Here is a 26,221-nt window from a genome sequence, read left to right on the forward strand (position 1 = left end):
TCTCATTGAGTCCGAAATGAGGATTTTTATGCATATGATTTCTAAAATTCTATTTGATACGTTCCTAGAGCGACGTTCGGAGGAAACTTGATTTGACTAACGTTTTGGCTTTTAAACGAGGACTTGTTTGATCATTCTGTTGAGTCAGTAATAAGGATTTATGTGCATATGGTTTCTCGATTTGTAAATGATGTGTTTTTCGGAGTATGATGTGTCCGGTTCGCCGAGCCCCTTTTGGCCGGGAACCGTGTATGTATTCTGATGTTATGATGTGTCCGGTATGCCGGTATGTGTGATGCTGCCGCTGGATTCTTGACCGCGGTATGTGTGATGTTGCCGCTGGATTCTTGACCGCGGTATGTGTGATGTTGCCGCTGGATTCTTGACCGCGGTATGTGTGATGTTGCCTTCGGATTCTTGATCGCGGTATGTGTGTGTCGCCGCCGGATTCTTGACCGCGGTATGTGTTATGTTGCCGCCGGATTCTTGACCACCCAGTGTGTGATGTTACCGCATGGATTCTTGATCGCGGTATGTGTGATGTTGCCGCCGGATTCTTGGACCGCGGTATGTGTGATGTTGCCGATTGAACGTGGTATGTGTGATGTTGCCGCTGGGTATTTGGCCGCGGTATGTGTATATGTGATATTGCCGCGGGGTATTTGGCCACGGTATGTGTATATGTGATATTGCCGCTAGGTATTTGGCCGCGGTATGTGTATATGTGTGATATTGACCGCTGGGTACTTGACCGCGGTATGTGTATATGTGATTTTGACAGTCTGGGTTATGATCAATCGGTTAATGTCAGCTCATATGATTTGTTCTATTTTCTATATGTATGAGACATAAACGTTTTACAAAAGAAAGCTAAGCATTTTGGCATTCGGATTATCACATTTGTCTTCTGTACCACCTATGTATGATTTGTACTTCAGGTGCAAGCCCTTTGGTATTCTGGATTTTTATGCTCATTTTCTGCACTCCGTACTTCCAGTTTATGATCCCGTTTTACGTATGCCATGCTTTACATGCTCGGTACATATTCCGTACCGACCCCCTTTCTTCGGGGTTGCGTTTCATGCTTCGCGTGTACCCGCGGATGAGTAGGTGATGTTAGCAAGATTTTCTAGCCGGATTGGCGAGCTCCATTTTTCCCGTGAGTGTTGCCGAGTCGCAGCATATGTGTGATATGGTATTCGGAGTTATGTTAGAGACTTTGCGTACGTGTCGTGTGTATAAGACGTCAATTTGTAAGCGGCTATGTAAGCCGGTGTATGACTATGCATTATGTTACGTATTTGTTGTGACTACGGCATTTTATTTGATTTGAAAAGACGAAAGGCATGTTTGTTTTCTCGAAAATTTTTCATTATGTGCTTATGTCATGTTTTGCGGGCCCAGTATGATTATGAGTATGACGAGAGTCAGCGGGTTCACTCGGCCCTAAGTAAGGGTCGGGTGCCCATCACGCCCTATCGAAAATTAGGGTGTGACACTTTGTCCTCTTCATCATCGGTCCTCGTGGTGTATCTGTTCCTCCGATTATCATATTGATCACGTGTTGTGGCTCCATGGGCTCGACCTGTTTGTGGTTTTCCCTGCCTTTGTAGTGTCCTTTGGCTCGGTCACTCAAGAATTCGCAAAAGTGACCGTTTTTTAACAACCGAGCCACCTCCTCTCTCAATTGGCCACAGTCTTCGGTCTGATAGCCATGAGTTCCATGATATTCACACATCACGCTTGGATCTCTTTGAGTTGGATCCGATCTCAACGGTCTTGGACACCTAGCATTTTTGATATGGCCAATGGCCGAGACAAGATCTGTGCTGTTAATGTTGAAGTTGTACTCTGATAACCTCGGGTTGTTTCCTTCATTAGCCAACCCACTGGCATCTCTTCGAAAAAGCAAACCTCGACTGCTTGACCCTCGATCAGTTCGCCTATCACTCCTGCTCGAATGATGACCGATAACGTTCAAATCCACTCCTCAAAGAGAAAGTGTACACGGTCGTATGCAATATAATTTACCCAACTATGAGTTAGGGTCGATCCCACAGGGAACAATATACTAGGCGATTTAAACAAGTAAGGACTTATCACTTTTTACGCTAAGCCAAAACTTGATAATATTTTGATTTTAAGAAAATTATAACTAATGCAAAAATGTAAACTAACCTAGAAAGCAAGTAAAATGATCAACGACCACAAGCATGGATACAAGGAGCTCTCAAGTAACGATCCAATATATTTTATAATATTACAACTAAGAGCGGGTTTATGTTAATAGATAATGATTTCTAAAATCTCATTGAAAGTCTTCCAACCAAATCAATGAATTTCACTCTAAGGTTTTCCAAGCCTTAGAGTGTGATATTAAGCACAATCAATTTAACCTCAAGTAACTATCCTCTTCCGAGCTCAAGTTATTAGATGGGTTTAATGGCCCAAATTTTTGTTAATTAATCTTTCCAACCTAGATTTCCTCTTCCGAGCTCAATCAAAGTAAATGGGCGAGTCTTAGGGTTAGCTAATCTCTTAAGAAACATTAAAGAACAAGATTAATTAAAACAACAAAGACCCACTTCAATAGCAATAAAAACCATTCAATACATAAGCATAACAAGAGTTTTAATCCAACACTTGATAATGAATAATATCATAAACAAGATTCAAGTGAAAGAAGAAAATACTACACACTTAAATATTCAATACAAAACAAGGAATTGAAGAAAGGTTTAAGAAATATCTCATTAAGGTGCTCCAATCTTCTCCTCCATTGGTGTAGATGAAACCCTAGGTCTCCAAGCTTGAAAATATGGCCAAAGATGAATATATTTGCCTCCTTGTCTTCCTTTTGTAGTTCCCCAATTTTTCCAAGTCCAAGAAATGACAAAATATGCCCCAGATTTCAGTTTTTGCAGTTCTGCCCCGTTTTTGCAAATCTGTCCCATTTTTGCAAAACTGTCCAGTTTTGATAGTTTTGCAAAACTGGACAGTTTTTTGTCCAATTTGGCCTCTTTTTGACTTTATTTTCACTTGGTTTTTTCCGATCACTTCTAAATCACATAAAACCTGTAAAATAGATGTAAACGATGTTAAATGCACTATTTTATCAATCAAACATAGCAAAAATATAAGATTCAAGAAGAGATAAATTGGTAAAATACCAACTTATCAATGACTAGGACTGTTTTTCCCTCTATCCGATCTAAATTTGAATTTCTCCGATCGAACATAAGGTCGGTATCTATTCTTTGACGGCCTTACCTCTGGTTCGGACGTCCTTCTTGATCTTTCAGAACTCTTACTTCTGCTTACCGGACCTGGGGGAAGCTCGAGTTGATCATCCTCCACCCGAATCTTGGATTCATATCTATTGTGGACATCGGCCCAAGTCACCGCCTCGTATTCCAACAAATTTTCCTTTAATTCAAACGAAGCTGTGGAGCTTCGGGGGTTGAGGCCCTTGGTAAAGGCTTGGGCAGCCCATTCTTCCAGTACCGGGGGAAGTTCCATTCATTCCTTTTGGAACCTATTCACGAATTCTCGAAGTAATTCGCCATCTCTTTGGGCAATTCTGAAGATGTCTGCCTTCCTTGCCTGCACCTTCTTGGCTCTGGCATGTGCTTTAACAAACATAAGCGTGAGCATCTTAAAAAAAGTGATGGAATGCTCGGGAAGATGGTCGTACCAGGTTAGGGCCCCTTTAGATGGCGTTTCACCGAACTTCTTTAGTAGCACCGATTTAATTTCATCTTTCTCAACATCATTGCCTTTTATGGCACAAGTATACGATGTCACATGCTTGTGTGGGTCCGTCGTCCCATCATATTTTTTGATATCAGGCATTTTGAACCTCTTCGGGATCAGCTTCGGGCGACTCAGAGGAAAAAGTCTTTGAATGTATCTCTTTGAGTCCGGTCCTTTCAAGATCGGAGGAGCTCCCGAGATCTGGTCCACTCGAGAGTTGTACGTCTCTACCCTTTTCTCATTAGATTCAATTTGTTTGGCCAATGCTTCGAGCATTTTCAGGACCTCGGCTGATGCACCGGAGCCCGATCCGTTACCACTATCTGCGACCCGATCTTCTTCTTGGTTTGGCTCGGTAACCTGACTTGGTCCGGCCGCTACTGCTTTGCCATCCTTCTTTTGAAGTTGAGCTTTAGCCACCTTTTGTTCCTGCAACATTTCAAGTATCACACGTAAATTAACTTCCTCTACGGCGTCTGGTGCTTTTTGGGCCGATGCCCGAAGTAAAGTTGCTAAATTATTGCTATTTAAAGGATCTGTGGCCGGAAGGCCGACATTGTTCTTGTTGACGGTATTCTGGTTAAGGCCCTCGGTCGAGTTGACAACATTTGGGTTGGTTAGGTCAGCAGGCGGTGCATTCGGGTTCGACAACCACTGTTATTGTCGTTTTCAGCTACTATCTCGTTGTTATTCACATGCCCAGACTGACCACTCCTCACCATCTCGAATCTATCTGAAACACGAACTTTCAAAGAACAAGTGAAAGAGGAAGTATTAAATTAATCACCACTATTATCCTGTGCCCCACGGTGGGCGCCAAACCGTTTACCCTAAAAAATGGATAATAATTAAATTTGTAAGTGGTTGATAGGATATGTGGTTAGATTAATTCACAACGTATAACGATAGCGATTAAATGATAATATATTGATAAATAATAGTAAGGAAAGCTTAAGAAACCAAGTTTGTGAACTCTGTGAACTGGTCCGGTTTTGGAGACTGCTATCTTTAACCGAGCCAATTACTTAAGAAAATTCCACTGCCACCTTTTCAGATTACAAGTGTGAAGAATAATGAAAGCTAACCTAAAAATGAAGGGGGAACACACCTATTTATAGCTACAAATAGATGGGCCTTAGTACAATCTAAAAATGGCCTTTCTAGAAAAATCCAAAAATGGATAAGGCGGTGTTCGTACGGTCATTCTAACACCCGTACTGTTGCCTGCGCAAATGGCAGAACGGTCAGATGATGCGTGGCCTGGCCCATAACGGCTACTCCAAGCCTATGTTGAGTTTGTTCGCTTCAGGTTCGGGTTTTCTGTGTTTATCAACATACCCTCGGTTTTGACACTCAGTTGAATGAACTCACGACCCCTCGGTCCTTGTTCCCTTTGATGGCCAACAACCTCATTCTTCTTCGATCTCGTACTAGACAGCTGTAATCTTTACCCTGGTTCTTACCGAATACAAATTGCTTCGGTTTTTACCCTATACAGTTCTGATTTCCAATTTGAATGCCTTGGATATGTTCAGCAAGGTATTCAGGCAACTACAATTGATCAATCTCCGATCTACCATCCAGAATACAATCACTTATAACCAGTTGATCATAATTGATATCCTCTCTATGTATAGTTTGAGCAATAACACCCATTTCGGACCAATTATCCCACCATAAATTACAATTGTCCCTGTTGATCTTCCATAGAAGTTGATCTTCAACTAAGTCTCTTATTTAATTAAGTGCCTCCATGAAAGAGATTGAGAGGGCTGGATAGTGATAGCTACAGGGTGAATTGAGCAGTATTTGGCCATTAGAAAGGCATCCCATAAGGAATTGCAAGTTCTAAATCTCCACCATCTATTCATTGCCAAACTTTTACTAACATCAAGGATTCTTCTAAACCCCAAACCTTCTCCTTCTTTAGGGTAGTACAAGTTATCCCAAGAGCTCCAATGATATTTTTGTTTCCCTCATTAGGTTCCAAAAAAAATCTAGCCATGTAGTTTTTAAGATCATAAAGAATATCCTTAGGAGGTTCTAAGGCAGATAAAAGATAGATAGGTTGAGATTGTAAAACATGCTTAATCAAAGTGGCCCTGCCCCCTGTAGAGAGTAATTTATCTTGCCAGCCTGTGTCTTCTTAACCAATTTAGAAGCCATTTCACTGAAGAAACAAATTTTCTGTCTACCCGCATATAATGGGCAACCAAGATAAGTAATAGGGAAATTAGAGTGCTTAACTTCAGTTGCCTTCTTGATCCTCTGAATAAAATATCTCTTAAGGTTGTTTGCAATGTTTTCCTATTTTGCTATTGAATCTAGAGTCCTTCGAAAAGGTTCTATGAGGTTTGTACCTGATATAACTGTCTTCCTATCGTCTTTCAATCGTCATTCTCTGAAATATCAAGAAATTTATTTATCTTTTTTTCTATTTTTTTTAATTTTAATAATTTGAGTTTTTCCGTTATTTTATAACTTTTTGTCAGAGCATCTGTATGCATGTTATGGAAGTTTACAATTTTCTTTTACTTTTGGAAGTTAAAAAGCTTGTCCTTCAAGTGCTTTAATATAAACTAAATACCTAAATGTGAACCCACAAAAAGTTTGATCTTACAACTTGAGTTTTCTTGAGTTCTCAATGCCACTTCTTTATTTTGGTTGCTTTATCCCCGATTGACTAATTCAACTGTAAATTTACATCGATCATGTAGTGCAAGACTTTTGTTGATATCATGATATGCATGCCTTTTTTTCATGCTTTATTTATATCGGGAAAATTTTCTTATATAGTTCTTGGACATCATTTTGCAGATTCGAATTAACTTTATAACCAAGGATTATATTAGTAAATGTTTATCCTATTTCAATTCGAAAAAGATTAAGAAATAAAAATATTTTCTTTTTTATTATGAGAAGAATTTTACCGTTATCTACTTGAAAATTAATGATGGGGTTACTACAATCTTATATATATGACCTATATTATCAGTTAAAGAAGCACACAGTGTTAATCTATTTTATTAGATAAAACGAGATTATGAAAGAAAAAAAGATTATTTCTCACTTTGTTATTAGTTAAAGGGATTTTTAAAGAAAAGAAAAAAGATAAAGGTTCTTTAAAAATAATATTTTTATTAGGAAAAGAATATCTTTTAAAAGAAAAGAAACAATATGTTTATTAGGAAAAAAAATCATTTTTTACCCAATATTAGATCAAGCTATTAACAACAGGGGCAATTTTGGACCAAACTATTAACGAAGGACATTTTTGTTTAATTTCACATAGTTTAAGGGTATTTTTGACCCTTTTTCATTTTTTAATTTATGGACTTTAGGTAAGTAGAAAGGTATGTCGTTTTTTCCTACTTTGATGGACTTGCTCTTTTCATTTTTAAGTAATTTCAGTGATCAATTTTGATTCTCCCACTTTCTTTCCCTATAGATGTGAGAAAGTTAACATTTTTCTTTGCTCATCCCCCCCCACCCCCACGTCCCACCCCCCCCCCCCTCTCCCCAACCTCCGCTTTTTTTTTTTTTTTGATATGTCTTTTCATTCTGTCATTTCTTTTATAAACATTGTAGCAATAATATTCAATTATGTTTTTCAAGTTTGTGCAAACCGGACAAGTACACAAGAAGTAATTAATTGGAGGTTTTTTCCCTCCGAAAAAACTGGAGATACACTTTTGATTAAAATGGAGGTAATTGATTCAACGACATGACTATATTAGGTACATTTTTCTACTACTGATTTTTATTTTTAATAAAATATATATAGAAAGTATATAAGTGTTGTATCACCAAAGCAATCTACTAATAAGAAAAGATGAAGATCATTTTTACGTAAAAATAATTTTGAGTTAATGGCGTAATTGATTTGAATGATGTAATATATATATACCACATATTGAACAAAAAAATATCATGTAGAAACAACACATTATCTAGGAAGCCGGTTAGGAATTCAAAAATTGACATATTTATAAATTCAAAGATTCAAAAATTCATGAAGAATTTTATCTGATAATTTAAGAAAATTATTTTAATGAAGTTTACTAAAACCGCGTGAAGCAATGGACAAATTTACTAGTCGAGGGATCAATTCAACAAATTCAACAACTGCCTTCATCAGTAACTATGGAATTGATGGTGCTGTTGAAGTTTAGTGCCTTCCAGTCTGCTCACCATCTTGAATCTTGTTAATGTATAGCTTTCTTCTTCTGTCTATAATAACATTATGAAAGTAGGCAATATTGGAGTTCCCAACCTTCAATTAGGCAGTGTCTAGTTTGCACTTAAAAATACTTATCAACTCTTAATGCTAATCAATTATTTTCAATCACTTAATCCGGCGTGCCCTTAGTCATGTTAGTAGACTCTTCTGGAGCTTTCTCTTCTAGAGTTTGACCATCTTTATCCTACGATGATTTTTATCCTTTGAAACATTAATTCACTATTTCAATTACATAAAATGAGTCCCTTATGAGGTGTAAATTTTATCTTCTGCTTTTGTTAAATACTAGTTTCTGGACACATGCGTTGCACGTGTGTCTCATGCAAGTAGTTTATACGATATAAATTGAATTAAAAAGCAGTGTAATGAGTAACAAAAAATTCTAAGTGAAAAAGTTCAAGTTGAAATTGATGAACACTCAGCCTATTCGAATTAAGTTTTTGTTGAACCACATGTAATTAGATATTGTCTGAACCTACAAAATTGAACAACTAAATTAAGTTAGATAGATAAAATTAATCATGAGTTACATTTTAATGTTAATAAGTGCAAACATGCACTAATTAATATACTCATATGTTAAAAGATATTGCAGAAAATAATATATAATTAACTCTAAATTTGTGGTAAAAAATTTATAGATTGAAGGACCTCTATTTTTCTGATAAAATACTTTATGGATTGGTTTTAGATTCTTGTAAAGACACTCTTAGACGTCGAAGACGAAGAGCAGAAACTAGAGACAATACAATACAATACAAGAAAAAGATCAGCCGAAGATAAGAGTGTTTGGTTGTTTATAATTAGCAGTAAACATTATAAAAAGATAAATTATAATAATGTATAACACAAATCACCAAAATGGTTTATCTACTTGCCTTTTCATCTATTTACTTCTCGTACCAACTACAACAACTGTAAGACATCCAATGTGAATGTTTGAGACAACTTCAAGCAAAAAATCGAGCTAATGGTTGATAGGAAAACCTTGTCTCTTAACCTTTCATATTTTCTTTATGCTTCATCCAAGTTATTGAAAGTATAAAGAGAAATTTTTCTGAACTAATAACTAGAGATATATAGTGGTGCTTAATAAATGAAAATTTGCATAAAAAATTATATATAAATAAACATGCCTGGTAAATCTGGAGCTTTCGTCCACTGTGTCCTCTAATCATGATCACGAGGATTATATATATAGATTCTTGATTTATAAGTTCATTTGTATAAACGAATTACTGGGAATAATTTAATGGATGAGATAAGATAATCTATTTTCAATTTAATTTGATAACTGATAATTTCTTAATGGATAAGTTGAACGCATGGAGAAGCCATTAACACAGAAAACCAAAAGTTTTCAACGCAGGAGGTGAAAAGTCCAATAGTGTGACAAAATATGTTTTTCAACTTACAGTTCACAATAAACATTACTTATCATTTATTGATCACCCAATTATTACAAAAGCTGAAATAATATTCAAACTGACAACTCATAACAGTGAGAGTTAAAAAGTTTAATGGGAGTATATAGTAAAAGCGATTTAAGACAAACGTTAAATGTTAACTTCAACTTTTGCTTGTATTGCCACCTAGTCTATGATTTTCTACTTTCCTCATGTCGTTAGTACTGCAAATATTTGGAAGTTTCAAATTGAGACTTTAAAAAATGAGTGATGAAGTCATGAATAATTAGAATAAAAATTCTGAAAATAAAAAGATATTTGTCCAGATATCCTACACCTAAACTGGTCCATGATAAAATGATTGTAATACCTAATCAACTATTCTAATTCCTATCAAAATTAATAGAATGCATATGGCGAAATGATAAATGACTGGAAATAATTAGCGAAAGGTGAAAAGCTCTCCCCATTAAGTAGTAGGCTGATATTAATTAAGTAGTTTATAAACCTATTCAATGTAGCCAAGGGGTAATGAAAAGAGCTGCTTTATTAATGTGCCTACTTTAATATGATAATTTTTATTTTTTTATTTTAGTATAATGTGTAATTCCATCTTTGTACAAAAATGTTGCTATAGTAATTTATGCTTGAAGGATTAAAATGTCATTTAAATTTTAAAGGGTATTATCGTAATCCAACTTTCAACTATAGAGCTTTCCACTTTTAGTATAATATGATAAGTTGAGTGGTCCCCCTTTAACTGGGGGCAGGGGAAGGAAAAATGGGGTAGGGGATTACAAGATGGGAAATCGAACCCTCACCAGCCAACTAAGTGAGCTAATAAGATTCTCCATAAGTTGAGTGGTTCAAATTTCATAGTGAAGGGCAATATTAACTTGGCAAGACCTAAGTATACACGTACTAGTAAATATGGTCGCGCTCCGCGCAGTTTATTAAAAAATTGAATTTAGGAACTAATTTTTCTCTAATATTTAACATTAAGTAGTAATAAATATAAATATGAAAGATCTCATTGAAATTCACGAACTAATCTTCTCCTAATATTTAAATACTAAAAAGTATTAACATTTTAAAAAGGAAAAAAACCACAATAAGAAAATGACTTGGAAGAAAACTAATAGAAAAAATCTTTTTTTTTAAATTCATCCCACTCTCAGTCCTCAGGGATCACTTAGTAGGTGTTAGAAAATTAGGTAAATATAATCGAAGAAGATAATGGCTTTGAGGTATGGAGAATCGACTTTCCTTAAACAGATATTGCCCATATACATATTGGGGAAAATACAAGCAATTCCCTTCAGGATACAACATAATACATGCAGATTTTTCTATATGCTACTTCTGAAGTGTCCTTATATTTATAGAATTGAGAGATGACTTTTCAGAATAGTCATGCCTTTTCATGAATAGATGTGTCTGTTCAATTTAAGACCTCTAAATATTACAAAATATCTAACAATCCCCCACTAGTTTGTAATATTTCTCATAATATTATGCATAACGGAGAGTATCTTATAATAGATTTGAACTTTCCATTAGTGTAAATACTTTAAAGTTTTGATGAAGTTATTGATATCTTTAAAGATTTGAACCACAACTCCATGTGTCAAAACCGAAAGTATCACACACATGATATTATTTAGTAGCATAGAAAACCCAGTATTTGCTTTAGCACGTTTATGGCCATGTGCTCATCCTGATTCCATGAATACTTACAAGACCAATCCTCTAAGTCTTGTGTGAAGCGGCACCACTTCTATATTCATATAGGTGAAATTAGTTACTATGTCCCTGTTACTGCAGACATTTACTAATTTCATTAAGATTAATTCAACCTCTTCTTGTAACAGTTTGCACTATGGAGTCTGTCACTATGCCCTTGTTATTTCAGGCATTTAACAACTCATTAACTCCTCATATAACAATATGCAGCATGTCAGAATCAAGGCTTTAACGAGGAGACTCGTGCTTTAGCAACACAAGTGACTTGTTATTACCCGTTGAACTTGTATTGTTAGAGTGTATACTAACTCATAGTTGGGTTCCCATCACTTATGTTATAATTTAAGGATTTTAGCCTTATTCCTTGACAATTTATTTGTACTGCATTTCTTCTTAATAAATCTTGCTAGATCAACATAACATAAATCATTTTTTATGACAGATTGAAAAGAAATCTTTTACATAGGCATGCCGCAGACACATATACCTAAACTTTTCATTACATATCCGATTATTGGTTACTCTTAACGTAGCTTCATTGGCTACTCTTCACGTAGCTTCATTACATAAAAATATAAGATAATGCTTGCACCAGTTGTGGCTACAACTCTTAATAACAAATGCATTTCTTAATCACTTCTCTTCTTTCTAGCATATGTACATGCTCAATATTTCATATACTGTGGAATAAAAATTTGCCTTCACGCCCAAACATGTACCTCCATTCAAGGTACAAATCCATCTTAAAGTGGATTTTTTTTTCTTCTTATCATTTGATCAAATGATTCTTAAATTTATAGACCAAAAGAGGCCTCTGTTCATGAACATCATATCTCTATATACAAAGAGTTGTCTAACAGACACATCTTTTCATGAAAAGTTACAACCGTTTAAGTGACACTATTTCATGAAAGAACATAACATCTATAGGAAGGCTCATAACCTAACCATCAAATTGATAGTTCCATCAACTAATCATCATCATAATTGTGAAGTTGTAACACTAACTATCATATTTTGTGGGAGTTGAAAAAATAATTTTATATCTTAAACTTCTTTAAATAATATTGACTATCAATCATTAGCCAAGCACCCCCACACTTTAAACATTTTAAGTGTCCTTTCCAAATAATACTAAAAACTTGAAATCTTATTGCGAAAGTCAGAACCTCTTAATTGTGACATCTTTACATGAGAGAACATAACATGTCAACTGACACCCTTTCACAAACGAACACAATATTTCTTAAACGACACATGACCAACCATCAGGTTCGTAATTCAATTAACTGGTCTTCACCAAGACCGAACCAATTATTAATTCATTCATTGTCATGTCAATATCCATCAAGGATTTGTGGGAGTTGAAGAACCACATAATTTAAATAAATTCATATCTCAAGTTTCTTCAAAATTGCAACAGACACTAAGTCCAATATTGACTTCTATTCACAAGTCAGTCACCCCCACACATTTTAAATATTGTAATAATTTCTCCTATAATTATATGGAGAACTCAAAGTGATATAATAACATCAAAATAATGACATTTAGGCACACAAGATCACTTACATTGAAAATAAACAATTAGTTATCCACGCCATCGATCCTTAATTCACATCCATATTTTTACTGTAGAGAAACACATCCATTCGATACATGCATGTTATGTATGTTTCTGAAAGACGTTACATATGACCTTAGTGATGCCATTAATAAACTATGTAAGTTTATAAGCTTATCAACAAGTATTTGACTGTCCATAATGATAGTCAAATTTATCACTTGGTTATGTCATCAGACTCGTTACCATTGCCACACGAGAACATCCGATCCCAATAAATCACAAAGACATAACTGATAATTAAAGTAACCAAAAGTACCAAAATCCATAAACTCATGTATGACAATTTTGTTTTGAAAAGTAATGTAGAGAACAGTTTAGAGGAAGAAGAATTCAGATTTTCTAACAAGCTTAAGGAATTTAGTTTATATTTTCTGTGTTCGCCATGAAAAAAACAATATATATTGATTGTTGTGAAGAACAAATGAGCGGCGTGTTGGTCCGTAAGAAAGGAAAATTCTTCGTTAATTATGAAGAAGATACGGCATATTCAAACTGTAGTATTCCAGGCATTCAATCAATGTTCTGCCGATGGCTAACAGACACGGAGTATGCAAATACTGATCGATCGACTAAGAAAAGGAAAAGAAAGAACATTTGTCGTTGCTGTGGAACAGTAACAAATATGTATGTTTGTGTGACGCCAAGCATGTCAAGATGCCATTGTGGATCTCTCTTATATACAGTGTATTTCTTTTAAATTGGAGTGAAGATGGAATCTATCGAACATGGGAGTAAAAGTTGCAGCGGCCTGTTCAAATTTAACGGAACAATCTGCACTAATTTTTCTGGTTGATACTTTTGCAGTTCTCTGCCCATGTTAAATTGTTAATCAACAGTGTGTTTGGTTCCATAACACTACTCAAAGAAAAGTAGTGGGCAACATCTTATCTCCATAACAAAGGAAGAGATTGTGGGACACCAATTCATGACCAAGGATGTAACACAATTCACAAGATTATAGTATTATACTAATGAAAGCAGTAGACCAAGAGAAATGGACATAGTCCTCGACTCTCGAAACCAAAATTGGTTTGACAACTACGACGATTATTTTGATTGATATGGCAAACATAATATGGTCAGCAGCAGATCAAGCAAGAAAAGCTACAACAAATCAGGTTCTACTTTCTTAACTCTACTTATTATTTATAAATTTCTACCCTTTATGATTTTTGTGAAATTTATTTTCACAAATATTAGGGTAGATGACCCACTTGTGATGATCATGAAATGCATTCTAAATAAGTTAAGAAAAACATATTTGATATGTTTATTATGAATTTGTTATTCTGCACCAAAAGAAAATTATCATGGCATAACTATATTGCATAAAGATCATGTGAATTTTATTTTCAAGTTTTCGGATAATATATATGAAATACTTTACTCATATTGATCATATATATACTTGAAAGTTGTTATGTATAGTCTGAGATCATATAATTAAATGATACCTTTTATGTATATATCATATTGAATTACTCAACACATACTTTCATTTATTTGGTGAAGAATAAAAGATCACGCTTTGATTGATATATTTAAGATAATTTGGACTTGTTGAAATCCATTGAAAAAATTATCAATGTCTTTGCCAAGCCAAAGAAACTGAAATTAATGGCAATATCTCTTTAAGAGTAGGAGCGATAAGTTATCCATATAAACGGAATTGGGTGGGATAGGATGAGATAACTTATCATACCTTTTATCCCATATAGATGGGATTGGGTGGGATACCAAAAGAATTTTCCCACCAACCAAACATGGGATAATTTCAATTCCATGAGACTAATAGTCCCATCCTTCCTACCAAACGACCCTTTAGTCTATTTTGTAACTATAATTCATCAAATGTATTCAACCATTTGATACAGGGAAAGCGCACATATAGCCAATTCTGGAACCCTTATTTAAGCTACAGTCTTAGGTTGTAATTTCTTTTAAGTTTCACCATTTTGGAAATACCTTTCGACATATACAATTGAAGTTGCAAAAATCGCATTTGAAATCATAAATTTGCCTCAAAATTGACATTTCTTGTGCCAACAAACTTCCAATATACGAAGTTTGGCCTTGCAAGCCAAACCTCAGTAATTATATATTGAGGCTAATTATAACTAAAAATATATTCTAAAAACATAAACCTCGAACCATGCTGCAATTTATAGTTACAAATAGGTCAAATTAAAAAGAGGAAATTAGATTGAGCAGCGAGAGTCCGACTGCAGTATCACTACCAGTTATGCACGCATTATTGTTTTTGAAGCGGATCTTCCTTTTGAAACTTGGGAGTTATAAATTTCTCTAGTGTCCTATCTTCTCTAATTTTTGCGGTTCCTTAAGTAACTCTTTATTCAGATAACTCTTTCTTTCATTTCTATACTAACCCTTAGAAAAGACAACCTTATTTAAACTCAGTAGAATACTGTCTTGTCTGAGTAAAAGACATTCCTCATAACCATGAGTACAAAAACTAACATTGAATGAGTGAATATAACAATTGTACTAAAGATCTGTATTTAAAAAAATTAACATATTATCATTGAGCAAAAATTTAAATTGACTCTAACCCTAGGGATAATCAACACTAAGAGTAAACAAATCAATAACACCTATTCCTCACCAGCATAAAAGTAAAAGTACTAATAATATTTTGAAAAATTACATGAGAAATCTACTCTACGTACCCAATAAAAAGGAAAAAAATAGAAACACCCAAAAACATGAAATAATGCTTTCATTAGTAACCATGAGACCGAGAAGAAGGAACATGCTCAGCAATGATTTACCAATTTATATCCAGTAAGCCTTCAACACAAAGCTTTACAGAGAGATTCTTGTCAACTTGTTGAAGATCCTTTTCGGTTAGCATCATCAAATGAGTAACATTTTTATGCTAGCTTTGCCATGGTAAGTGAAGAGTCTTCCGCTTGAATTTTCTATACAATAACTAAGACATATCTATTTCTACAATAATTAAGACACCTATTCTTGAAACTTTAAAAAAATAAAATAAGGAGAATTGGTGTGAATTCAAAATCCTGAGGATACAAAAAACGCACCAATTTTAAAGCAAATTAAATACAAACTTGCAGCAAACTATAGATTTTAAGCAACAAATTGTAAATTTTGGACCTTGGTTAGTAGTTAGCATACTTCCAACAAAATCACAAATGACTAATTTGAGCCCAAACAAAAATACAGACTTGAAACAACTGGAAACTCATATATACAAAACTAAATTAAAGAGGTCTCACAAAGAAAACAGGCGAAAAAAGTAAACATGAAAAAAAGTACAACAAACACATCCTCCTAATTAGGAGCCTAGGACCTTAATCGTAAGAAAATAGATGGCAAAAGAAATACATAATAATCAGTGCATAATCTTTCGATTTCGGTCGACGTCCCTTCTCGCAAACCGATCAACATTCAAGAGCCTTCTTCACCAAGCCAAACTAAAGCATGAATCTAATTTACAGTGATGATACAAAGTGAGCTTGCAAAACAAACATGGCAAATAATGACCAGACCGCTGGGGATCAGCATTACTGGTTCCACTGTTCAAACAATACTCTGGCAATGGTGGAGACAAAAACCAAGAAATATTGTTCACAAATTCCTTCTACTTATCACTCCAATGATAGTATGTTGGGAAATTTGGAGAGCAAGGTGCACTAAGAAATTTGAGCAAAAAAATATTACTGCTGCTAATATATGTTTTCAATCCGTATTTCAGATCAAGGTGGCAATAAGGCAGAAATTCAAATCCATAGACTACACCTGGAACTGGAGCAAAGTGTGTTTACAAGCGGAAAACTTCAAAGCTGTGATAACTAGTAAGATGATCGTATGGATCAAAACCTGCAGGCAACACTTGGAAGCTCAACACAGATGGAAGTTACATGAAAAATCAAAACAAAGCAGGAGCCGGTGGTATTGTTAGGAATAGAATTGGGGATATGGTTATGGCCTTTGCATATCCAACCCAATTCTGCACTAACAATTATAGTGAAGCATATGCAGCGCTAGTTGGTATTTCTTGGTGTGTCAATCATCCTTTCGAAGCCCTTGAAGTAGAATTGGACTCCAAGATAGTGGTACAAATGATAGATGGTGCCCTTAAACCTCCCTGGAGGTTATTGGACATTATAGAAAACACTAAGGCAAAGATGGCTCACAGAAATATCTCGATAAAGCATTGCTTTAGAGAAGGGAATGAGGTGGCGGATGCACTAGCTAAATATGCAACACAAATTCAAGTCCCTAGAATTTTTTTTTTTTAATGAAAGAGACTTGCCAACGGAGGCTAGAGGACCGCTCGAGTGAATAAGCTTGACCTCCCCTCCTTTAGGAGAAGAGTTAAAAAGAACTCGAGCGGTGCTTTGAACCACCTTGAGGTGACTTAGATGTTATGCATTAACTTCCTTAAGTTTCAATGCATTAGTATATCGAATAGTATATATATGTAATCTTATGTAGGGAGGTAAGGTGCCATGTCCCCCTCCAATGTAACTAATTTTGGTTTCAATTGACATGGTAGGGGTCTGCCAAACCCCCCATCACTACGATGGTGATGGCTTCGGGAAAAAAAAAAATCATAAGGTATCTTAAACTTTTGCACTAAATATTTGGGGTTTATGAATATAAAAAGCATTTGAGTTATGAATATAATTAAGAGTAGAAATTGAATAAGTAATTAAATATGAGTTATGGAGGTGAAAATTTTAAAGCAAATAGAGAAGAGGAAAAAATACTCCTACGTGGGGTTTAAGAAACGTACCCCTATTTACTTTCAGACTTTATTGGCTATAGCTATTTGGACTTTGGTAGGCAAAGCGAAATTCACACACTTCTTTTTCTCTGAAGATGGAGAAAAAAAACTTTCATTTTCTTTGTCATTCCATTGTGTTAAATAAATTAAAGGAGCAAAATGAAAAAAGAAAATTAAAAAAAAAAGGAGGTAAAAGAAAAATGACTTGCTGGCCATAATTAAGATAATTAAAAGTATTTTTTTTTATAGTTTTTTAACATAGCATAGTTAATGTAATTAAGAGAGTTAAAGGAGTGACTTTTAAGTTTTTTTAACATAGCACATAAATAAGGGAAAAAATCAAAAAAGGTCAAAAAAGGAGAAAAATGATAATTGTGTTTCTAGGCCATAGAGAGGTGCCACATCACCTTGTTTGTGCCTAGCTTTATATTATATATAGATATAGCTAGATAGATTAGATATAGCTTCTAATAAAAACTTTTACAGATCATCTACCCGTCCTTCCTTTCTTCTTTTTGCTTCATCCCGTGATATGATACTTTAAACTGCTCACCAAAAGCTTTCTGATTCCTTTTGTTAAGTCCATTTGATTGACGTTTGGTGACTCGAAGAATGAATGAAGAGCTAATATGGTACAATGTTGATTCCTTGAAATTACCAATGGCTTGAATTGTTGATGCCTTGATTCTCTAGCTCTGTTCATGTCTGTATTATCTGACCGATTTTTGCTAATGCATATTGCATAAGATTTGGATTTGATATGTGAAAAAGTGAGATGGTGAACGCATATGGTGTAATCTCATGAATATATATATTTTTTACAAAAATTAGGTGAAAAGCCTAAAAAATCAGAAAAAAAGATAAATAGTAAAACTGATCAATAGTAAAACTGATCATAGAGCTCTTGTTTGGATGGGCTTAAAATAAGCGAAATTATAGTGAAAAACAAATTTATAAGCCAAAAAAAAAAAAAAAGTTAAGAGTGGGCTAACTTATTTTTTTTTTGGCTTATAAAGCTGAAAAATAAAATTTGTTTTTATAAGTTGCTTTAGATAAGCTAAGCTAAACGGGTCCAATTATTTTTTTGGGCTTATTTTATGCACAAAATGACTTTAAGCTGGCCAGCCAAACACTCAAAAAAGCTGATTACAGCTTATAAGCAACTTATAAGCCAATCCAAACGGGCTCATAGAGAGGTGTCACATCGCTTTGCCTAGTTTAATACTTCTTTAAGCAAAGATGCACATATATTACCCCAGCCAATGTTACCAACCAAAATATTATATAAGTGCTAAATTAGAAGTATTGGATAAAAAAGGTTTGATGCCATAAAAGACAAGATAAATGAATGTTTTATTAATACAAAATAAATAATAATTACTCCAAAATAGTAGAGGAGAGTCTCAATTACCTTACTGAAGACGAAGCAACCACCAAAGGATGTGGTGCAGCGGATGAGGCTGCTCCCTCTTAATCAGAGGTTTCGGGTTCGAACCATGGGTATGAAAAAATCTTGGTAGGGAGCGCTGCCCCCTAATGGGGCCTTATGTGCCAGGAATCTGAATATATTCAGGCCCTAATGTGGGTATCGGATATCGGGTGGAAAATCTAAAACATAACTAATAGTGTGTACAAAAGTAAATAATACTATACACGCACTCGCAGATTCCATCATGGCCTTCAAATTAAAAAAAAAAAAATGCATGCTAAATTTGGATTTATGTGACATCTTACGAATATGCAAACTTACCATCATAAACTACATAAATTCGCCGGTTGACAGAGTGTGAGAGAGAAATGAATCCCGCTTACGGAAACAAGCATAAATGAATCACAAAATTATTGAGGTTCCACCATGGCCCAAAAGAGAAAATATTTGGGAGATGCTCCGATCTTGCAATGTCCTCATTGTTCCACTATGAAGAGGAAAATGCGTAAAGGATTGGTTGTGAAGAGGCAGTGTATTGCTTTGTTACTACTTTAATAGCTATCATTACATATTTACATTCAATGTTGTAACCTTCCAATAAGGCCATAATCAGGAAATTGCCCATTCAAATTGCGTCCGTTATTAGAATTAATTGTTGCAACTGATCCACTCTTTTGGAGGAACACGATATTTGACAACATAAATGTCAATCTTAAATGGAAGTTTTCTTTGATATATTAATATTTTTATTACAAAAAATAAGATAAAAAGCCAAAAAAACCACAAAAAAGATAAATAGTAAAGCTGGCCATAGAGAGGTGCCACATCACCTTGTCTATGCCTAGCTTTATATTATATATAGATATAGATTTTTATTACAAAAAATAAGATAAAAAGCCAAAAAAAACACAAAAAAGATAAATAGTAAAGCTGGCCATAGAGGTGTCATATCACCTTGTCTATGCCTAGCTTTATATTATATATAGACTAGTGAATTCATCCGCCCTTCGCGCGGGTCATGAAAATAAATATTGTAAAATAATTATTAGTTGTATTTAGGAATTTTTAGATAGAGAAAACATTTATGAAATATTTATATGTTGTTTGCAAACATTACTATTAGTTATTGTACAAAATAATATTTATTCTTAATTATATGTACAGATTTTGGGATTTAATAATGGAAAATTTATTTATTATTATAAATAATAACATTTTAAATAATGGTAAATAGAGTTTATAGATTATGTACATCATCTCGACTTCCCCTATTGTTTAACTAATGATCATAAAAAAGTACTCAAATATTTAAATTAAATCCTTTTGTAATTGTTTTTAGGCTCCTGCATAGAGATACAAATAAGTGAGACCCATCTCATTCAGTTCCTGTTTTATGTAACTTCATAAATAAAAATAAAACATCATAAAATGTGAGTACTGTTAATATTACTCTTATTCAGATGGGATTTAATGACAAAAAAAACAATTAGGAAAAAATAAATATATCGTCTTTTGAAAGTGTCACAATTAACTCTCCAAAATGAATCAAATTCATTGTAAAAATACTATTCAATTTTACGTCTCTTTCATGTGCAATTTTCGATTCTTAAACTCTTATTTGTATTTTCAATTTTTCTAAGAGAATTTTTGTAGGCCAATTACGTTATTAAGTAAAAAACTATGGTAATTCCAAATTAGTTTTACACTTTCCAATACGGACTCACTAACACTATTACAATTTCCTTAATTCTCTTTTAGCTTTAGTTGGACCTTTCAATAGAGCATGGTTGAGCACTCAAAATATGTAGTTAGAAAATATAAATATTTTTGCTACTCATCAGGCTCCCTTCCTCCAGAAATCTTATAAAAAGTAACAATAAACTCAAGATTGGAAAATGAACAAAAAGAAAATGAAATAAGTTTTGCTAGCAAATGATCGCAATTTCAATAATTTATATATATAATGAAAACAATAAAATTTTATCCCGATAGAAAACCATCACAACTTAACTACCCTCTCCATTCTTCTTGAACACTTTTAATATATGATTACAAAATAGTTTCCATTGCAGCGTCTAGGAGCAAAGAGAACGATCATCATTCGGCAACCAACATCAAACGTGAACCATTTTTTGCACCTATAAAAAGCAGAAAATTCTCATTCAAATGGAGTAAATTAGATAAAAGACCTAGACTTACTGCACAGGCAATATCAGCTTGGTCAATGCTGAAGAAACCGAACCATCTCGGTTGCAAAAGCAATATGAATTAGGGAAAAATGGAAACAGAAATAAGTAACAAATGACAATGGGCTATGAATGCACACAGAAGTTCAAAACTGCAAATTAGTTTGCATACCTATTGAGTGCACGAAAGTAGACAACAGTATTCCATGGGACTTGGCAACCTCATTGATATGCATATATATAGCAGTTTTCATGATTTTATAATAAAAGCTCCTCATATTTTACAATTACGTGATTGTATTCTTCAACTAGTGAATATGTCCGCGCTTCGCGCGGTTATAAAAAGATATTAATGAATTGGAAAATTATCTTGTTGCTTATTATTATTATTATTTGTAATTTTGGAGATGAAGAGATAGATTTCATGTATATAATTAAAAAAAAAGAAGCTAATTATATATATAAATATCTTTATTAGAATTAAAGCTTAGATCAAGAACAATTTTCGTTATTAAATTTTCTTTCCAAAAGAATTCCTATGAAAAGATCTCTTTTTTATACTACTTAAAAACCTTTTTTTGCTCATATGTATGTGTCTGTGCCTCTGTGGCAATTGTTAATGCATGTGCTTTGCATTTCTCTCTTTTTATGTTTCTTAACTAACCTCCCTCTCTCTTCTTCTATTCCGTAAAACCATAAATTAAACTAAGTAGTGAAAATCAAACAAAGGGAAGTAGATGAAAAGACAGTAAATGGAGTAACACTAAAAGTAAAATATCATAACCAAATCATAAATACTTCTTAGAACACCAAAAAAATCACTTGATATGCTACTGAAACCTATGTTGCTCGGACTCTTCAAAAATGTCAACGGATGTGTTTAGGATTCTCCAAAAATTGTGTATTTTTAGGCAATCCGACACAGATGCGGCATCGAAGTGAAGAGTCCACACAACTTAGACCGAAACTCAATTGCCATTTCATTTTCTTCCCAAAATGCAAAGAGAATTGAAGAAGATTAAAAAATTAAACAAAATCCCGAAATAAATAGTTGAAACCTATTAAAACTAAGAGTACATTTCGATGTTCATTTTCTTCACAAATAATGAAGTCTAGCAAATTAGTTTAAATCCAATAAATTTAAAACATTAAAGAAATTATTTTGAAAAAAATACATCAATTGTGTTGAAAATCAAATCAAATGGAGTCGAGATAAGTGAAACTTTATACTCAGAAACAAATGGATCAAAATAGGTATTAAAATGAAAAAGAGAAACAATCAGAACTCCCGACTGATATAACGGAAGGTTACATACGAGTATTACAAATTAGCAGTTGTCTTCTATACATTGATTCTCCTGACTTTCGCTTCGGCTGATTTCTTCTCCTCCTTGGAGCCAATGGAAGTGTATACTATTAAAGAATAAAGATGGAATTTAAAGCATTTACAACCTTCAGATTAACAAAGTAATTTACAAAAATCAAATAAAATTAGGAACAGGATAAAGTGAACAACTTGACGGAACAATAAAAGTAATAAGGAGATAAATAACAAAATGACATATGTGAAAGATATTCGTTTTTCACTTTACCTGAAAATGTAATACTATAATGATAAGACTCAAAAGTTTGACCAAAAGGAGAAGAAAAATTCAAATTCTACTCACAGAAAAGGTCAAAGCCAAGGTCTTCACACAATTGGCTAACTTCACGTTATCCTCAATGGCAGGCAAAATTTCTACCATTTTGGATGGCAATTGAGAAATCTAATAAATATTAATCCATTTTCCTCCTTTCCTTTTTGTCAATAATATTACAATAGTAGAGTAAGAAATTGTAAGAAAACAATCATAATACTGAAAAGAAAAAGCAACATATATTCAAATAGGAAAAGTTAATTTTTTCGTCCTTTTCTCCACAAGTTTTTTATTCTTCCTGTTCTTCATCTTCATTTGCTGATAAGACAAAGGTGTTTCTCTCTACCATTTCCCTCAGTCCTCACACAATCTCTTCCACTTTGCAGGATTACAACTGATGCAGCACCAGTAGGTATTAGTAGTAATTGTTAATTGTAGGGAAGGGGGAAGAGTTGAGATAATTGAGTAACGTATCAATTATCAAAGAAGTTTGAAACGGAATTTATTTTTCGATCATTAACCGATATAACCATTATAATTAGTCTGAATAGTCATAAACAATGACTAATGACTTTTGGACTTCTCAAAATAAATCAAAATAAAAAGAAAAATGTGTGGGAAAAAGCAAAAACATGGTGAAAAAACATAAATTTGGGAAGATGAAAATGGCAGGATAAGAAGGAAGTAAGAGGAATTCAGGAAAGTAATAAATTATGGAAATATAGTAATAGTGAGGAGAGAGATAAATAAGAAATCTTTAATTTTTTGCAATTTGGAAGTAGAAAACGTTATAAGGAAGGAGGAATTGAGTTTAATTGAATTGAATGAGTTTCATTGCTTTTACTTATAAATTTAATACAAATTAATCACAATAATTATAGTGGAAGTGATGGAAAATATAATGCTATTTAATGGTGAGTGAGTCTTTATTATGGGTGGAGGGATGAAACCTTTAATATTTTATTTTATTTAGTAAAATAGAGAAATGAAGGGGAAAAGGTCAAAAAAAGGAGAAAAAAGATAAATGCCAATAGAAGTCATAGAGAGGTGCCACATAGGATTGTCTATGCCTAGCTTTATATTATATATAGATTCCTCATTAATTGAAAAAAAAAATATGTTACAACTTCTAAATTAAGTTACAGGGAAGAATAACAAACGGTTGTACAGGGGGTGAAGAATGTGCAATTAAGATAATTAAGAGGTGTAATTAAGGGAATTAAGAGAGTGGCTTTTGAATTTTTTTAATACATAGAATATTAATTTTTAAATGAGATAAAATCCAAAAAAAGGAGAAAAAAGATAAATGGCTTTCTAGGCCATAGAGAGGTGCCACATCACCTTGTCTATGCCTAACTTTATAATATATATAGATAGATATAGATATAGATTGGGCTAATTACAGTACTAATCTTCCTTTATAAGTCGTGGTTGTCTTGGATTATGTTTTATCTAATATTTATTTATAATAGCTTTTTGTACAGCTAATTGAAATCTGTATAAAGACTAACTTTTAACCATTTCATCACCACTTTCTTTTCAAAACTTGTTGCCACACAGAAGAAGAAAATAGGGGTATGAAAGGCAAGCTGATTGGTTCAATTGAGTTGAAGTGTGAAGGACACTTGATTTATGACATTTTTCACACTAAAAATAATCAAATACTGAAAATATGCCCTGATAAGATCAAGCATATTGAGATTCATGGAGGTGAAACCGTAAAGGTTGGTTCGGTTGTTAGCTGGAAATGTAATGACGGTAATGCATATTTTCCCTCTCTCTATATATGAACTACTTGTATCAATGTTTTTTTTACATTTAGGTGTATTTGGTATGTGAGAAGTCTCTTTTGAGGAGAATGTTTTCCATATAAAAGTTGTTTTATACTTTGATGGTGTTTGGTTAACAGAGGAAAAACATTTTACATTAGAAAAGGGAAAATAACTTTTCTCATTTAGGAGCAAAAGTCATTTTCCTTATAATTAATTATCTTAACTTTTAACTTCATATTACTTATACTAAAGGCTAATACATTTTATAAGATTCATCGGGTTCAATTGCACCCAATATTTTTATACGGAGCATAAATATATATGTGAAAAATCAGTAAAAGTTTAACAAGTAATCAAGTTCTAAACCCATATTTGCAGAAGTGCAATGAGTTTAGTGGTGAAATCATAAAGGTTGCACAACCCATTAAATATAAATCCTGGTGGATGTGCCTCTGTTTGCTCTTAGTACTGAAAAAAATTATCAAAACATTCGCCGTTTTGCTAAAATAATGATTTAACTTTAATATATACTTCAATAAAATAACTTTCACTCACCAATCAAACACCGTAAAATATTGTACAAACTTTTGTCAAAATTTTCTTTTCATAGAAAATTACTTTTGCCTTACAAAATACAATATAATCAAATTTCTGGGATTTCCTACTAATTCCCATATTTTCCACTATGCCAAATGTTCTTGTGAGATTTTTAAAGTTAGTTCTATCGAAGAAAAATGTAGAAGGTCCAATCTTCGGGAGCTTCAGATAATTTTTGGAGAAAATGAAAATGGAAAACAAAGGAAAATCTAAAGAAATGAGATGAAAATATGTTATTGTGTGAATGTTTATATCTTTTATGAGGGTTTGGAAAGTTGATCTAGCCTAGTGATAACATCTCTTGTATTTTAAACTTTATTGATCGTAGATGAAAAAGAAAAGATTGCAAAGGAAGTGGTTGAAGCCGTCGATCCTGAGAAGAAATCAATCACTTGGAAAGTGCTTGGTGTGGAGATTTGTTAGAGTTGTACAATTCCTTCACTATTATAATCACATGTGATCACCAATGGGCTACATGGACCTTTGTGTATGAGAAGAAAACTGAAGACATAACAGAGCCTTTAGTTTTCCTGGGTTTTATACTCGATGTGGCTAAAGACATAGAGGGTCAGTTGACATTCATAAAAAGCATCTAATGAATTATGAGTTCTATCAATCCTGTTCAGCAGAAAGATAGCTATTCCTTGCTTATTATCAGGCAATCACTTATTCACAAACTTCGTGTGGGGAAAATCGTTTTCATTTCCCATCTCATGGAAAACCCTTTTCGCTCCACTCAAGTACTAGAACATCAATGCTATGCTATGCAATGGCTCATAGTAAGCCTGTCAAGTGGCGCCGGCCCGCTAAACCCGGCCCATCACCGAGACCCATTAAGAGGCGTAGGGTAAGGGGTTTAAAGGTGGACGTCCAATTTCCAGCCCACTTCATATAAAAAAAAAAGAGAGATGAGTACTACATTTATTATTAATAATAAATATTTTAAAAACATTGTATCCCAATAAATTAGGAGTCTCTTTTTATGGAGCACTTTAGTTTTCTTTAAAATTGTATTTTAAAGCTAGACAATCTTGTTTTCTCAACAAATATACTTTTGATA

General features: G+C 33.6%; 1 pseudogene; it reads left to right on the forward strand.

Moving 5' to 3' along the window:
* Positions 1-24,369: 24,369 nt before the first annotated feature.
* On the forward strand, positions 24,370-25,905 carry LOC132060888 (kirola-like; annotated as a pseudogene).
* Positions 25,906-26,221: the final 316 nt, after the last annotated feature.

This window comes from Lycium ferocissimum, chromosome 6, assembly GCF_029784015.1.
Source record: "Lycium ferocissimum isolate CSIRO_LF1 chromosome 6, AGI_CSIRO_Lferr_CH_V1, whole genome shotgun sequence".
Taxonomy (NCBI): Eukaryota; Viridiplantae; Streptophyta; class Magnoliopsida; order Solanales; family Solanaceae; genus Lycium; species Lycium ferocissimum.